The sequence below is a fragment of the Equus caballus genome, chromosome 1 (genome assembly GCF_041296265.1).
Source record: "Equus caballus isolate H_3958 breed thoroughbred chromosome 1, TB-T2T, whole genome shotgun sequence".
In the NCBI taxonomy this organism is placed as follows: domain Eukaryota; kingdom Metazoa; phylum Chordata; class Mammalia; order Perissodactyla; family Equidae; genus Equus; species Equus caballus.
In genome coordinates this window covers 88,147,531-88,165,296 of record NC_091684.1, presented here as the reverse complement: position 1 = coordinate 88,165,296, position 17,766 = coordinate 88,147,531, and the positions used below count along the sequence as shown (strand labels likewise).

Sequence of the window (17,766 nt, the reverse complement as noted above, 5' to 3'; positions counted from 1 at the left end):
GGGAGGAGAGAACAGCTGGTTCAAGGCCTCCGGGCAGGAGAGAGCCTGGCGTGTGTGCGAAAGAACAAGAGTGAGCGGGGAGCAGGTGGGGAGCCTGTAGGACTTTCAATATATGTTCTGAACAGGAAGAGAAACCAACCAGTAGGGGGCTTTAAGAAGGGCAGGATGGGTCTGGTTTATAATTGTTAGATACCATTTTGATTGTTGTGTGGAGGAGATGTCTACAGAGAAGCCTGACACGGGGCAGGACGACTGGGTAGGAAGTGCACTCTGGGATCCCATCAAAGGAGAGGGAAAGGGCGCTGACAGTGTCCTCCACGGGGACCGTTGCTGCCACGAGGGGCTCCAACATGACACTTGGGAATGTCCCATGCTTTTTGTTTGTGGTTCACGAGGGAACCCCATCATTGATGCAGGCAGTGCCTTCCCCCTCATGCCATCCTTGCGAGCTCTTCTACCACAGAGCTTGACTAAATCCAGTGGAACACAGAGATGTTCTAATGGAAAGACCACAGGTCCTGAAGCTGGGATGACCAGGGTTTCGGCCCCATCTTAGCCACCTTCTAACTCAGTGGTCCAGGTCAAGTGGCTGAATTTCCCTGAGCCTCAGCTTCCTCATATGTAAAATCAGGATAATAATTGCCCCACAGTGCTATGTGTGAACTAACTTGTTTAAGCTCCCAGCACAGAGCTTGGCACGTTGTAGGCAATCAAAATGTCTTCATGGCAGTGTGGTAGTCATAGCAATAAAATAATACTCATTCATTGAACAAATATTTATGAAGTGCCTCTTATGTGCCAAGTACTGTTCTAGGTGCCTGAGATACATCAGTGCACAAAGTAAACCAAAGCCCCTGCCCTATGGAGCTGATGTTCTAGAAAAGAAGACACACAAAGGTGTAACCAGTTTTTTTTTTTTTAAAAGTAAATACAGTTATATGCTGCATAATGTCATTTCCGTCAACGGTGGGACACATATAGGACAGCAGTCCCGTAAGATTAGTACCATACAGCCTAGGTGTGTAGGAGCCTGTACCATCTAAGTGTGTGTAAGTGCACTGTGATATCCACACAACAAAATCACCTAACAACACATTTCTCAGAAAAATATCCCTATCGTTAAGCAACGCATGACTGTAGTTTGTTAAAAGATGACAATTACTACGGGGAAAAAATGGAGCAGAGTGAAGAGGGTGGAGCGCTGGGCTGGAGGGAGGGGGAGCAGGGGGGTCAGACTGGGCTTCCTGGTAAAGGCGACATTGAGCAAAGACTTCGAGGAGGCGAGGAGTGAGCTGTGTGGATCTCTGGGGGACAAGCATTGAGGACCAAGGGTGCAGCCAGCGCGCAGCCCTGAGCAGGAGAGCACCCGGAGTGTCTGAGGACCAGCAAGGAGGCCACTGGGGCTGGAGGGGTTGGGAGTGGAAAGTAGAAGATGATATGGGGGTGGTGACCAGGTCCAGCTTGCCAAGGGCCTTGTAGGTCATTGTAAGGACTGAGGCTTTCACACTGAGAAGATGGGGGCCATTGGAAGGTTGTAAAGAGGGATAAGATCCAACTTACGTTTCAAATGGACCCCTCGAGCTGCAGAGTTGAGATGAGGCTGTGGGGGCGAGGCCAAAAGGCAAGTTAAGAGGCTGCGGTGGTAATTCAGGGGAGGGGTGATGATGGCCAGACAGGGTGACCGTCACGGCAATGGTAGCAAAACTGACACAACAGCTTCATCCTAGTTATCAAACGTTGTCTTCAAAGATAGACCCAGTCATTGAGAACCCCTTAGTCATTTCTATCTTTAAATGATCTCACAGGGAAGAAACACTTCGCCAACAGCTTCCCTCCCTTAACCCGGAATGCACCACACAGTCATCCCTTGACTTTCTGGTCCTCAGTCCTCCCCACTACCCCTGTCCTACCCGCCACTGGCCGGGCCAGCTCCACACTCAGACCCTGGCTTCTTCCTGGCTTCTGACCTTTGGCTCCGTCTCCTGGCTTCTCCTCTTGGTGCTGTCTCTCAGCCCAGTGGCTCCAGGCACAGAACGTACAGTAAGGACCTTCCTATTTGACTTGGCCCGATGGTACCACCACTGGACACCATCCACGTGGGCACATCTCATCTGGCCTGGCCTGACAAGTGGGCAGCCCTGCTGACCAAAAACCAACAGACTGGGTTCAGAGGTGAGACTAGGAAGAAGGGAAGAGACTCACTCGCTAAAGAGAGAGGCAATAGAAGAGCGAGATGCTTGTCCCTATGGATTTCAAGATGGTGCGACTCTAGAATGATTGCTAGGACAATAATAAATATTGCCACTCTCTGAGTTTCCACCCTATGCCAGCACTGGGCAGGCATTTTGTATCCTCTGATCTCACAGCAATTGTAAGCATGGGGTGAGAAGTAATTGAGCTTCAGAGAGCTTTAGAAACACGTCCAGATAACACATCTAGCGGTGCAGAGCAAGATTGCATCCCAGGGGTATCTCCGCACAGGCTGAATCATCTCCCTTACAGCACCTCCATCAAATGATTGCCCATGTAGCATGGACAGGTGGGAATATGTCAGAGAGTCTTTGCACCCCTTTCCAGAAGAGAACCTGGAAAGTAAGCTTGTCTCAGGCCTGGCCTGGACCATGGTCAGTCTCAAACCCTGTGTGTTCATTTGTCCTGGTTTCTGTATTTGTGTGTTAATAGGCTTTTGGGTCTTTTTCAGGCATATCTGTCTTTTCTGTTTCCCCCAGATTTTCAGCTCCTCAGTGGAAGGACTGAACCATGTAGTTCTCGTTTCCGGTTCCACAGCTCCCAGCTCTGTACCCAGGGAACATTCGATGAATGTTATTGACTGGCTGACTCAGGCCCTGTCTGCCCACATGAGCCATTTTGAGCAGCTTTGACTGAAATACGGACAGAGTCACTTAGAGCCAAATAAGCAGTCTGATCGACTCTCTTCTCCCTCCCCACCCCTGATCTCAAATGCCGCCTGGAGAAGGCTGGTCCTCCTCTCCTACTCGTCCTTTCCTTCCTGAAGGAGGACGAGAGGCCCAAGGCACCCCAGCTCCTCCCAGAAAGGCAGCCAGGGCTCTTTCCAGTGGAATTTGTCAGACGGATCCTGATTCTCCAACGTGAGCGGGCTCTAGGCTTCTGATTGTCGTTTTTCCAACCTTCCTGCCATCTTCATCTGACAAATATTCTGGAACACCTGCTCCTTGCCAGGCAGAAAGGGACAAACACAGCCTGTCTCTCTGTGTCCCTTCTCTGTCATTCTGGGAAGTGACGGGGGAGGAAGGTGATTCTTAAAATTAAAAAAAAAAGGAGGTCTGTGATTACCTAAGAATTTATTTACTTAGTCCATATACAAATACTTGAACAAAGTACAGACCTCATTAGTAAAATAAGTTGGATACAAAACAGGTCAGGGTACGTTCACCGGGTAAGACCTTCTAAATCCTGCAACCATACTTTTTAGGAATCAACAGTAAAAGAGAAGAGAAAATAAAATAGGAATTTGCTCGTGAACACATTAACTATCTCTGTTACAAACTGATAATATTGGTTGGCTCTTGGAAGGGGAATGGTATCCGGGGGACAGGAGTGGGAGGGAGACATTTCACAATAAATTCTTTGGAATATTTTAAATCCTGATAATATGAATAGATTGCTTATTTAAGAAATAAAGAAATACCATTTTTTAAAAAGCAAAAACAGAGAAAGAAAAAAACAGAGCAGTGAAATAATCCATGCTCTAGACCATACCAACAAGCGATTCCCCTAAAAGAAATGCCACCCCAATGATAACCCCATCCTATTCAGATTTTGGTGCCATTTACAAATAACTTTTCTACAGGGATCCACTCTTTCGGAGTTGCTGTGCTCTCTTATCGTGCTCCATTAGGCACAGACGAGAATGAATGGATAGTTAATCTTAGAGGAAGGAAGAGTGGTGAGGAAGAGGTGAGAGAGTTGACCCCAAACTGTTGTTTGTGACTTCACAGAATTCAGCGAAAGCAGAGCAGGAGGTGGGAGCAAAGGGACAGAACCATTGCTCCTCCAGTTGGCTTTCCTCAAATCAACTTTGAACGGGCCCCATCCTTGACCTGGCCTGTTCAGTCATCCATTGCTTTGGGCCTTGGAATGGAAGGCAGGGAGAGAATTTAAAAACAAGGAAAGGAAGAAAAAAGAACAAGAGGAGAGGGAAGAGGAAGAAGTCAGGGGCCTACAGGAAAGATGGACGCTCAGCGGTGGGGGTCAGAAATGCTAGGTCTCCCCTCGTCTAGCCTCCATTCACCTGCCTGACCCACCTGGAATCAAAGGGCGCTTGTAAAAGCCTGCAGGCTCATTCCTTAACCTTTGAAGACCCTCTCCTGCAGCAGCAAAGGTCAAGTGCTATGGCTGGTTCCCAGGCTTCTCTGGAGGCTCACACACCCCCAGTTGTGGGCTTCTCTGAGGCAGCTCCGTCCACCCCTGGGTGAGAGAGTGTGACCTGTGGAGAGGGAAAAAAAGACCTCTGGGGCGGGGGGGGGGATATCCCCCAGAAAGAAATTTTCTTCTTTCCTTCTTCCTGGAACTGCCAGCTTCAAGGTGGCGTCACTCATGAGCTGCTTTCCATTTACAGATAAAAAGAGAGGGGAGAGGGGAGAGAGGGAGAGAAACAAGCACAGATGTGAATTACTGGGTAATGCTGAGTGGCTCCCCTACTGAGACTGTTGCCATGGCAACACACTCTGGTTATGGACCACTTTGGGAGGGGGTGCAAAGAATCGCAGGGAAACAGCACGAAAAACAGCAGTGTGAGTTTGGGGCTGGGCTTTCTGTATTTCTGGAAGCATTCTTTGTACAGATGCATTTTTTACCCCTGCCCCCTGGCTCTACCCCTGCATATTCAGCAGTCGTGGAGCGGGTCCAAAACTCTCACACTTTACAAAATGGAAGACATTTTCCCCATTTTCTTTTCCATACTTACATCTTTCCATCATTCAGAGTGCCCCTCTAAGCCGAAAGCAGGAGGCTGTAGGATGTTTTCTCCAAACATGCTTTATTATACTTGCATATTCAATATTGCTGTATTTAACTTTGCATCTATAATGTGGATCGACTAAATTCCCCGGGTCTATCACATTTATACTTTGGTGTGAGCCCTCTGAGCACTTTCCTTTGTTCTGTGCCTTCAGAACAAGGAGCTCTGTTTCCACACTGCCAAGAGCCTTGTCCAGTCTATGGGGGGCAGGGGTGGGAAGACGAGGGCAACCTCATTGTAGTCACAGATCTTAGACATGAAGAGGCCTACATGAGAGCCTGGCCATCCAATCTACTCAGTGGCTGTCGGATTTCTTCTTGAATACTTCTAAGGATAGTTACCTCACTACTTCAGGAGAAGGTATTCAATTACTCAGCAATTTCCTGCTGAAAAAATGCTGCAAGTGCTGGTTATCGCATGGGTGGGACTGTTCTCTCATGCCATCAGTTCATCATATATTGAACACCCAGCGAGCGCCAGGCGCCCTGCATTTCATTTACTTCTCACGTGAATCCCGTTGAGGAGGGTACTATTATCCCCACTTTACAGATGAGAAAAGTGAGGTTCAGAGGAGGACAAGCCTGAAGCCACTCACCGAGCAAGTGGTAGAGCCGAGATTAGACCCCACTGTGTCTGACTCCAAAAGCCACGCCATTCTTCTGCCCCTTGCTGCCTCCTAGAGTCATAATGATGATGAAGAAGCCAGTTTGAACCAGCCGGAGGGGGAAGGAGAGATAGAAGGAGCCTGCCTCTGTCTGCCAGCCTCTGACCTGCTCGCAGAGCTGCAGTTTACGTGGTGTGGGTTGGAGCTCAATGTCACTGAGCAAATTATTGCCTTGGCAATTACATGCCTTCTCACCACCTCCCTCTTGCTAAACAGAGGAACAACGAGGATAGGCAAGAAGGAAGCATGGCAGGTGCCAGAGACCATTCACCCAGTCCTTAGTTTATGGTCCGACTTGAGAAGCTGGGCTTAGATAGATTATCCTTGAAGGTTATTGCCCTGTTACAGCAGATACTGGCAAATACAACAGTAATAACCACTAACCACCATTTATTGGGTGTTTAGATACATCAGGCACTATCTTAGATGCTTTATAGTCATGACTTCATATAACTGGTCACAAAGTTAAAGTGATTTGCCCAAGGGCCCATAGCTGGTAATGGCAGGACTTCGACCAACTGTCTGGTTTCAAATCCATGCTTTTTTCAACACTACGCACTGACTCCCTGAGTCATTGATCCATTTGACAAGTATTTATTGAGTACCTACTATGGCAGGCACTGCTTTGGGTGCTAGAGATACATCCATAAAGATCCTGGACCTCGTGGCCAGTGAGGGCGAGTGCTATGGAAAAAATAAAAGAAATATAAACAAACAAACAAACACAGAAGACAGAGCAGGACAAGAGGGCCAAGGAGAGCTGGGGCTAGGCAGGTGGGTCTGGTGATGCAAGCAAGTTCAACAGAGGTCAGGGTGGGCCCACTGAGCAGGTGAGATCAGAGCTAGCACTTGGTGAGAGACTTAGCCAGTGCCCTGTCAAAGGGAGAGAGTTCCAGACAGAAGGAGTAGGGCAATGGCCCCACAGTGGGAGCCTGTCTGGCTTGTTGGAGGAATAGGAAGCAGGCTGCTATGGCTGGTGGTAGGAGACGAGGCTGGGAAGACAGTGGAGGCAGGTGTGATGATTTGGGCTATTCCTGGGTGGGCCAGAAGCCTCTACAGGGTTCTGAGCAGGTGTAGCACTACTGGCCTTATGTTTCCAAAGGATCGCTCTGGTTGGTGTGTTGAGGGTAGAGTGTAGGGGTCAAGGATGGAAGCAAGGACACCTATTGGAGGCCACTACCATAATTCAGGGTGAGATGGTGGTAGCTCAGGGTTACAGCCACAGAGCTGATGAGCAGTGGCCAGATTCTGGATATATTTTGAGGAAGTAAGTGGGATTTCCTGACAGTCCAGACATAGAGTATAAGAGAAAGAGAGAAGTCAAGGATGACTTCAAGGTTTGGGGCCTGAACCAGCTGAGATGGGAAGGCTGTGGGTGGAGCAGGTGTGTGTGGAAGGGGGGCTAGGGGGGTGAGAAGCTCAGTTTTAGACATGTTGAGGTTGAGATGTCTATTAGCTTTGCAGAGATGTCAAGAAGGCCTTTGGGTGTACTTTGAACGTGGGAAATATTTTAGAACATCTATAAATACATATAACTTTTAAGATTTCAGGTGTTAGCTTCACTCATCAGGGGAACAAAAACAGATACCCACTTCTTGTTTCCCTTAAGATGCCTCATGGGGTAAGTGCCACAGTAGTCAGTACAGTGGACATTCCTGACCTGAGTGAGCAGGGAGACAGGAGGGAAGTAACCCAGAAGCCTGAGAGGAAGCTGGTCTAGGATTAGTAATTTTTGTTTCAGATAATCAGGAACTGACTGAATACATTCAAAGAAACTTTGTGCCTGAGAAATAAACTGAATTTGAAGTGAGTACTTTTCTGAACAGAGAATTCAAATCTCATGTATAGATCTGGAAATAAAAAGCCTGATTAACTTCACATTAGGTTAACAAAATTCTTGCGACCTAATCGTTAACTGGAAGTTAATCAGAGGGCCAAAAGGTGGAGTATTGGTAATTCTTCCCCTGAATTAAGAAGGAATGGGCAGCAGAGTGGTTCTTCTACCTGCTCCACACCAAATTTGTTTTAAAGTGTCACCAAATTTCTGGGCTCATCACTGCAAGTCTCAGCAGAAGGACAGGGCCATCATCGCATGGTCTTAACTCCCATTCAGAGAAGTCACCGCCTGCAGTGCCTTTCCTATGTGAGCTTGAGCTGCTCCACGTGCCTTTGATATCTTCACTTTTTGATGTATGGAAATGCATCTCATCCATTCAGATCTTGGGAAGTCACCAGCCAGGGCTGTGAAGTTTCGAGTATAAAATAATCATGGAGACGTTGAGAAAAGTGGCACCCTCTCAATCTGAGCAAAGTTCAAAAAGTTCATATAAAATCCAGGAATAGTGCTTCTTGGCAAGGCAGAGATGAGATGTCAATGCGACAGGCAAGACTCAAGCCTTATTGGAGAAAACTCAGTGCCTTGTCATGGAACCCACTGCAGACACCTTGACACTCTCATCTCTTTCTTCCTCTCGGGCCCTTGATTCTTTTCATGAAAGCTTTCATCATTATTGCCAACAGCATTTATGATTAAGTGCTGGAGTCTGTGTGCATTGAGATAAACAAAGACAGCCCAGGCCCTTGGGGCACTGGAAATCTTTTTTGGAGGAAGAATGGTAAGGAAACACTCCTATTACTTTGTCTTGGCCCTTTCACACACATCATCACAGTAGCTTCCCTGTACTGAAGAGTGACAGCCTTCATCACTGTGAGCCAGCTTAGAACATGGAAGTGGGTTTGCAGGCTCCTAAAGAACCAGGGGGCACTGCTGACGGAGGGTGATGAGTGTCAGACCACACACACACACACATAAACATAAAACCTTCCACTTGAATATCAAACGCCCACTGACATTACTACCATATTCAGAAACCAATGAAAACTGCTGCATTTGATAAGCATTATATATATACGCTTCCTATACTACAATGATAACTGTCTATCTGCATACCTGTTTCTTCAGCAGACTGAGTCCCTTAAAGACAAGGATGTGACCTTTCGACTTTATATCCACAGCAGGAGGCCCTAAGCCTGCTGCGTAGCATGTTCACAATAAACATTAAGTGACTGAATGAGGAAACTGAGGCACACGTCTTGTCCTTGGGATCCTTATGAGACCCAAGTCTGGAAACAAGCTCAGAATTTCCATGTGCAGACTAGTGCCTTTGCCAGCGGGTGGACGGAAGCATGTGCTCCAAGTTCTACAGGATCCACAAAGAATTTTTTCTAAGCTCATTTGTAATAAGGGGCCAAGGAGCCGCGTGTCTTTTTCCCCTGGACCCAGATTTGCATGCCTCTGACCAATGGATGCAGCACGTCCGCCATGGAGAGTGAGGCTCCCTCATCGTCTGTTTGGAACATCATAGCCCTGGCTGCTCCCCCCACGCTGCAGGAGAAATGTCAGCGAGGAGGGGAATGCTGCTGCCCTGGCAGACTGCATCCTACTCACTCTGCTCAGGGTCATGGTTTGAAATATCTCTAATTTTGTTTTCATAGCTTGTTAACCTTTTCCTTCCCAAAACAATGCCCGTGTTTGTTTTGGCTCCTCTCGAGCACTGAGGACGGGGCTGAGTTGGATGCACAAAAGCATTTTCCCCTTAATCTCATTACAAGGGCTCCTCAGTCTTGAATTCTTCCCAGGGCTCACTTGCTGTGAAGTGATTTCCTCTTGGAATCGTTTTCTCTTTGTGAAGCTGGGAGAGCAAGTATGTTTGGTTTTGTAGGAGAACAGGGAGAGAAAGCAAAGACAAAGGGAAAGAAAGCAAAAGCGAGTGATCCAGGGATGTACTGGGGAGTTCTAACAGAGAATGGACCCAACCTAAAATTTCGGCAACTTCTAGCCGTGATATCCAGACTCTAGTTTGAATGAGAATATGAGCTGAGCCCATTCTTCTTACTCTTGTTGTCTCTTATCACCTGAAGTTTATAAAATGTGTGACTAAAAGGGCCAGTGCTTTCATAGCTGGTATTTCCCATGTGTTTAGAGTATCTTATTTCACCCTTTTCTCTCCTTGAATGTCGTCCATCTGCCTCTCTGGCCACCCTGACTTGGTTCTCACAAGCATGTGACATTTCCACCATGTCACTTCTAAGCGTCCTGGACAAATTCACATTGAATTTTTATTCTCATGTTCTAATGTTTATCCTCAAATCTTGAAGAAATTTTAAATTCAACCAGTTTTTTGTTCGTTTTTGTATCCTTCTTCATGAAAATATTTCTTTTCTCTTTGAATCATTTCTGCAAATACAAAATTGAAGTGAAGGACAGAGGGGTCTGGAAAATGAATGCTGGAGCTGGAGAAACTAACAAATAACACCCACAAGAAACCAGTCTGCCGTGGCCTGAACCTTTCAAGTGAGCGAGGCACAGGGTGAAGCCGTGTCTTCCTACTGCAGGTGGTAGGAACAATTGTATATTGTGTCTAGATTGCACACACATAGCGTACAGAATGGACAAACGTGCCTTTGCCTTGTTCAGGCCCATGTTTACTTCCCATGTTAAACAGAGAAGTGACACAAAGTCCCCTCAAGAGGTGGCCTGGGCAGTGGTTAGAGCAGGTGCTCCCAGCAGCTTCTGGGGACCGAGCTCCAGTTCCTTCTCTTCTTAGCAAGTTACTTCCCCTTATCTAGAGGATGTCACTAAAAATACTACCTACCTCTCGGGGTACCAGATAGCATCCTTTCTTCTCCTCTTAAGCATTAATTTGGACATGAACTGAGAGAGAAGAAATATAAAACACAGTCCCTGCTCTTTAGTAGCTTAGAATCCAATAAACTTCACAATATAAAAGAAGAGGATACAGCAAATTCTTGACAGCATCTCCCATGTACTCATACATTCTCTCTGCCTATCTCTTTATTATATTTTCATGTAAAAATGCGTGTGGGTGAGGGAAGGCTCTGGGAGGCTTCGAGTCCTGGTCCTCCAGCAGCTTATCAATCACCATTAATCTTGGAGGCTCACAGCCCCCGTGCCCGTTTGCTGAAGAGGAGTGACTCATCCTGACTCCAACAGCTGTGCTGATAGTTAATTGAATTCCAGAGCTAACGTTTCTTCCTACCTACAGCAATTCTTCACAGCTCAGAGCTCAAGATTGCTCTAAGCAAAGCTGCTGTGTTTATGAGAGAGAGAGAGGATGCTTTTTTCAAGTGATGGAAAAGTCATGTTTATATGTAAGATTCTGTTTCTCTTTGACTTTCAGGCTTAGAACTTATGCAAACTTGGTCCAGGAGAAAATGGGCCAGACAGTTATCATGGCTGAAGATTGTTATTAGTGTCTTCCTATGAGGCAGAGGGCAATGACAGACCAGCCTCTCTACACCCTCAACATAGAGGGTGTAATCATCAAGCAGCTGGCCCCTTTTTGAATAGTACTTTATCCTCCCAGCAATGACCAAGGGCAGTAGTTATTTGCTAACTGCCTGGCTGCTGTTGAGAAGGACAAAAATTAATGCATGCATAGAGAATTTTATTGAGCAAAGAGTTATTTCTAGAGTCCCTTCACAACATGTGTATATTTCAAGAGGAACGTGACGATGCAAAGTGGGGAGGACGATTGTTTCTATTTGGAGCATCCAGTATCGGGAGATTGGGTGATTGTTCTGATGGAAGTCAGGCTGTCACAGATTAAGGAAGAGGCAGGTGGTGAATAGACGGAGGTAGCAGTAGATGATGCCTTCCAGTAGTTTAGCAAACTGTCTTAGAGATCATGTGCACACAAAAGCAAACGAACTTTGTGGGAGATTCCAAATTAGGCAGCGGGGTCTGGAAGAGAGACCCCGCCCAGGGTGGGAGCCTCTGCCCCCCTCCAGATGGTTCTTCAGAAACGCTGTTTTACAGGCAGTGGTTTCTCACATTGGTCATTTACTCATTCTCTCTGGTTCCTGGTTGTTCACCCGAGGCAAAATGACAACGCAGGTAAACTCCTCCAGGTCACCCCCGCTTGAAGTCCTCTTTGTTTCCAGCTAGGCCCCGGGTCACAGGACACAGCCTGCCCAGGCCCATCGGTTCAGGACCCAGCCCAGGCTGAGAGCTCGCCACATCAGGCAGCAGAAAGAAGCTTTAGGCCAGGAGAACAAGTGGGCAGTGGGGAGGCCAGTGTGGAGGGCCAGTCCTCGGTCCAGCAGACACCCAAAGCTGCAAGTCCTACACCCCTGCAGAAATGACTTAAGGGTCTCTCCCAGCTCTTAGTGCAGACAACTCCCTTTCTGACCATGGCCCTGAGGATCAGAGAAGGACAAATGTCTACACTGGCAGAAAGCTTAGTCATCTACATCTTCAACCTCTTTTTGTTACAGAAGTAAAATGTGACTCACGTGTTCATAGTAAAAACTCTGACTTGGATCCCTATCTTGACGTATTCTAAGCCCCCTCTCAAATTCCCCATAGGCCAGTAGTGTGCTGGGGATGGAGTGGGAGAGAGCTTGAGACAAGCTGACTTGGTTTGGCAACACTGGTCTTCTAGACACTTCTATCCAGTAGAATCCTTCCTTCTAATTTTGCAATAACTAGTTGCAGAAATTCATTCAAGAGATGCAGATTTCAGTCCTGGCTGATCAGCTAAAGTTCCTTTGGAAAGGTTCTTAACTCCGTTGGGTCTTGGTTTCTTCCCGTGAACAATCTAGAATAAGACTGGTAATAATAACAATAATAATAATAATAATAGTAATAATATCTGACTTGCCGAACTGTCTGGATTACCACGAGGGTCTAATGACATAATGAAGATGAAATCACTGGAAAAGTATAAAGTCCTCAAAGTAGGTAGTGTTATTGATGATAATAATTTCACTGCATTTTCCTCCCTTAAAAACAAACGACCAAACTCTATTTGTATGACTTTCACAAAAAAGACTCTGTCTGACCTTTACACTCTGGGTCATTTACACCTCACATGCATTTACCACCTGCTGTACATAAAGAGACCACAGTTATCAGAAATTGGGGTTGAATCCTGACTCTGATGTTCACCTTTGGTGGGACCTAGTCAAATGACTCCCCCCGCCCTGAGTTTCTGTTGTTCCCCTGTAACATGGATGTAATGATTCAGAGATGGAGGGGTTTTGCCTTGCAGAGGGTACGTGCTAAATTATTACAATAGCATCACAATCATCACATGAGAGTTTGATGTGCATGTAACGTGTGTTTGAACCTGCTCATGGGTTTCCTCGCTTGGCATTCTGTAATTTAAACCTGTCTTGTCTTCCAACCCTTAGTCACGCCGGCCGTTTCCCACACTCTGCTCAAACCTACCAACTGGCTGCTTCTCTACATGCCCAGTGCTTCCTCTGTGACTTGGGTCACCTTCCTTCCACTGCCAGGAATGCCTTCCCTTTTCTACGCCTGCATTTCCAGCTCTTTGACCCTGTTGGACCCTGTTGGACTGGTCCATGGTGACCTCCCAAGGTCCAAACCCTGCCGAACGTGTGAGGCCTGTGTACCTGCTCCTCCTTGAGGATTTCCTTGAGCTTCTCAGCAAAAGACGCCCCTTCACTCTCAGGGTTTCTGTGGCTCCTCTTCCGAATTTCTTTTACGTTTCACTTCCTGCCTTATGTTTGGGATATTCACGGGCTTGTCTTCTCTTTACTCTAAACAGTGGCTGAATGAATGGACCAGTGTGTTGCCTTGGAGTCATTGATTTCTGTTTGTAGCTGCCTCCATGATTAGATTATATGGTCTTAACAGGCAGGGACCACATCTCATCCACGAATATAATTCAATTAACCAACACATTTGAGGATGCACTCTGACGTGGCCCTGGATAAGGTGCTTCAGGGGGTGGGGACAGAGTCTGTGAGGCACATCCTGTCCTGAAGCTCACAAGCTAGTTAGTAAGTCAAGACAAAAAACGCATGGAGAAAACAACCCAAATATATGCAAATAGGGGAAAGGATGAAAAAGAAAATTATTGTATTCGTGAGATACATTACTCAGCAATAAAAATTGATGAGACTATACAATCAGCATTGATGAATCTCAGAAAAATTACGTTGAGCGAAAGAAACCAGACACAAAAGATCCTTTGCTTCCATTTGTATGCTGTTCTAGAAGAGGAAACACTAAGCTATGATGATAGATGTCTGATCAGTGTTTGTCTGGGCTCTCTGAGTGGGTGGTGGAGTACTGATGGAGGCAAAGGGCGCACTGGAACCTTCTGAAGTGGTGGGATGTTTCATCCTCTTGGGGTGGTGGTTACGCGTAGAGGTGTCATCAAACTGTATACACTTTAATTCTATGCGTTTTGTTGTAGGTAGATTTAGAGCAATTAAGTTGGTTTAAAAATGAATAGAGAACTAAATAGTACTTTACAATGGAAATAACAGGTCAAAATAACAATGGGAGAAACATAGCAAGTCATCATTAATAGTAGAATTTAATTATATAGACAATAATTGCATTGAAGTTTCGGAGGAAGGCACCTTCCCTTCAGGCCATCGTGGTTTTTAATGCAGGGATTTGAGAAGAATCTCAAGGATGATAAAGGGAAGGAAGAGTGTGCAGCTGGTGGGACATCTTATGCTCCTTTTGTATTGACCACAGCCCTGGTCATAGACCTAGAACCCCAGAAAGCACTTCAATAATTTTCTAGTAGATACATCAGCCCAAAACAAAGAGTTCTTTCACCCTCTGTTCAGGAAGTGTAGACACACGCCAAGCCAGGGCCACGTACACACACAGGTTTGGGGGCACTTCACGTCTCTGCCGCTTTGCCCAAGCTGTTCCCTCTGCCTAAAATTCCCTCCCTCCCTCTTCTGTGCCTGGAGAAACCTGTTCATTCCTCCTCTTCCTTGGAGTCTTTAAGGACCTGCCCCTCCTGTCCCTCCAGGCAGGGTTGTCTCTCCCTGGGTCTGGCTCCCTTAGTGACTAATTCATCGGGCTTCCCTAATGCTTTCCTGTCCTCCTGTGCTTAGCAGTCTCCCATGCGTCTGTGAGCAGTTCCTAACTTGGGGCTTGCCAAGTAACCAGTAACTTTTCTAAATAGAGTCATTTTTTAAAAAATGTGTACAAAAGGCAACACTACACATTCAGGACTGGCTAAAGGCCAGCCTAGTTTCATTTTCATTCCAACCTCTGCTACCTGGTGGGGTACTCAGTCCCTCCAACTGTCCACCTTTGCAGGGAGGCTGGATCCTGTGTGTTCCTGACCCTCAGCTGGCCAATGACTCACAGGAGCAGTTCTCTAGAAGATTCTCTGAGTGCCCAGCATCAAGAAGCCAGAGGCTGTGAATTGTGGGGCACGCCTGTCTGCAGTAGTAAATTGCAGGTGGTAAATTTCCATACGGTAAATGCTTCTGCCAAGGAGCCCTGGCTGCCTTGGGACGGGAGGCTGGAAGAGGGGTAATTGCTCACAGAATCAGAGGCTATCTAATGGTAGAAGAATCTAAAATAATCATCGAGTCCAACAGATGGGCCGACTGAGTTTACAAAGGTGAAACGATAGTCTTACTCCAGGGACCTTAAAGAATGAACTGAGAAGCGAAAGAAATCTTTTTTGTCCTCCTCTAAACACAGAGGGTGGTGAGGGAAAAAATAAATCAATCAAAGTCACTGGAACAGAACCCATCAGTAAGGAAAGACATGCTATTTTCAGGTTTCTAAAAGGATATTAGTAACAGTCAGGGGGGAACAAACCCACATGAAAACGGCACTTGATAAAGGCCTTTTGAAAGCAGATAAAGGTGTGTTTTCCTGCCTTGTGGCCTTGAGCCTTTTCACTCTGCCTTGTCCAGCTGGGTTTGGAGATTGAGGTCTGGGAGGGTGATTGTGTATTTGTTCCAACTGATACTGGAGTTGTTTGCTTTGAACAATGTGACTTTGTTCCTTTGTTGGATGTGACCAGCAGCATGGCTGTTGCTTAGGGAAGGAACAAACGCATTAGGAACGAGCTGAAAGTAAAATGATGTTCTGTATGTTGCGTGTTGGTGCAACTGCTGTGGTGTGGCCACGGCAGCCTAGTGTGGCTCTCAAGATGGGATTCAGCAGATGCTTCCAAGGATTTCCTTTCCAACACCACCCTGAGGCGTATGCACTGGCCCTGGGTTATTTCCAGGAAGGTGCTCAGAGCAATTTATCAGAAGCCAGAAAAGAGAGCCTCACAGTATTTAAAAATCATTTGCAATTTGCTTCCCCCAGAAGAGGGGATCCACTTGCTGCATTCTGAAGGGCAAGAGGCTTGCAAGCTGAGAGCCCCGGCTGGTGTGCGCCACAGCTATGGGAAGTGCACCTACTGTGTTCCAGGCACTGCACTCAACATTGCAAACACTGCCTCCGCATTACCTAGTTCAAACATCTGGGTAGCATCCTTGGCATCGTGGTACTAGCTTGAAATTGGCCATCATGGAAGTATTGACACCGTGGAAATTGGCAAATGCTATAAAAGCAGAAATGTCTTTTTGTTTGGTTGGTTTCTCCAGAGCTGGTTGTTCAACATTTACGAGCACGCCACTGGATAGCTAGTCTTCTTACCCCAGTTTACAGATGAGAAATGGAGGGCTTGAGTAACCTGTCAGAGGGGTCACACAGGTGTCAAACTCAAGTCATCCAAAGACAAAGGCTTCTGCTGAGAGATCCTGCAGTGTGCTTTTGGCTCCTAGGAGAACAATTAGACTGGGCGGGGCCCGAGGGGAGGGGTGGGAAAGGAATGTTGCCTTCTGAATTCACAGGAAGAGTGAGGGGAAGCGATTCCCTAGGACAGGTCACCTGTCACAGGTATGCGGGACTCAAACAACAAGAATTTGCTCAGAGACTTCCTGGCAGCCTGAGGAGCTACTGGGGGAAAGAGATAAAAGCGACCTTTCTGAAATAGGTCCTGGGAGGGGCCCAGGTGGGCCTGCTGGCTGCTCTGAGGCCAGTCCTGAGAGAGTTGGAGGTGGGGGAGGGGCAGGAAGCCCGGGGAATCCTGGAGACCAGACCCATGGAACCTGCTCTGAAGCACCCCCAGGAGCCGAGAGGCCATGCTCAGGGCCCTGGGAGAAGTGACGGTGGTCTGGCTCCAGCACACTACCCTCACTGCACTGCCCAGGGACCAGCCTTCCTGGCTTCTGGGTTTTTCCCTTTCCTCTTTGGGACAAGTAACCATGGGCACTCTAAGTACTTTGGCCATTCCTGAGGTCACCAAGCTCTCAGCAAGGAGCGGGGAGGTTAAGGTTTTCGTGTGTCTGGAGTACCTCCTCCACATGCCCAACACTCTGGTTTGCGCACCTCAGACCTCCGTGCTGGCTGGGGCAGGGCTGCGGGCGGCAGGGTGTCAGGAAACTGTACCATAGATGGTTGAAAGTCTGCACAGAGAGGACTCTGGGACGTGGACAACATGGGTGTGATCACCAACATGGACTTGTGACACTTGATGTGGGGAGGAGGGAGTGAAGTTGGGGGAGATGGGGGATGTTAGGAGAACACGCATGTCCTGGGGGAGGAAGGGGTGGGAAAGATTTGCAGGGACTCTTCAGCATCACTGATAGCTGATCCAGTGGGGAGAAGGAGCCACCTCTTTTGTCCCTTGCATCTCCTTCCTCCCGCTGCCGACAGGATCCCCTGTCTCTTCCTTTCCCGCTTACTTGTGCTCAAAGACAGATAGCGGCTGCCGAAGCTGATTGGCAAGTTTGTATGACTTTTCTGCCATGGAGACCCCAAATCATCTCGGGGGCCTCCTTGGACATCCAGGGCATATGTGTGTGATATCTGCTTTCAACTCAGAACTGGGCTCTAGAAAACCCAGACTTGGGTCACAGAGAGAAATCGCTATATTTCCAATAAAGCCTGTGACAAATACAAAATGCTATAGAAACACTGTTTAGCACCATTTTGCCCTTCCTTGTGTAAATCAGAACAGCCGCGGGTACCATTATAAATTGCCTCTCGTTGTGCATCAATAAACTTTACAAGATAATGGAGATGGAGTAGTGATGTTGTCGGAGGTTTTTTTCCCTTCCTTCTTAACTTTCTAAATCTTTCCTGGCTTTGTGGCATTGCTGCCTAGCACAGTAGTAAATGATGTATGAAATGAAGTATGGCTTCCCCCCAGCCAAGCAGTGGCTTTACCATCATTGCTCCAATATTTATTATTGGGAGTCGTGTTTGGGTTGGACACAGTCAGATAAG

The 17,766-nt window shown here is 47.1% G+C and overlaps 1 long non-coding RNA gene across 1 annotated transcript in view; it reads left to right on the top strand.

Moving 5' to 3' along the window:
- LOC111774671 (uncharacterized) overlaps positions 1-17,766 on the top strand; it is a 74,425-nt gene that overhangs the window by 9,838 nt on the left and 46,821 nt on the right. The window lies entirely within an intron of this gene.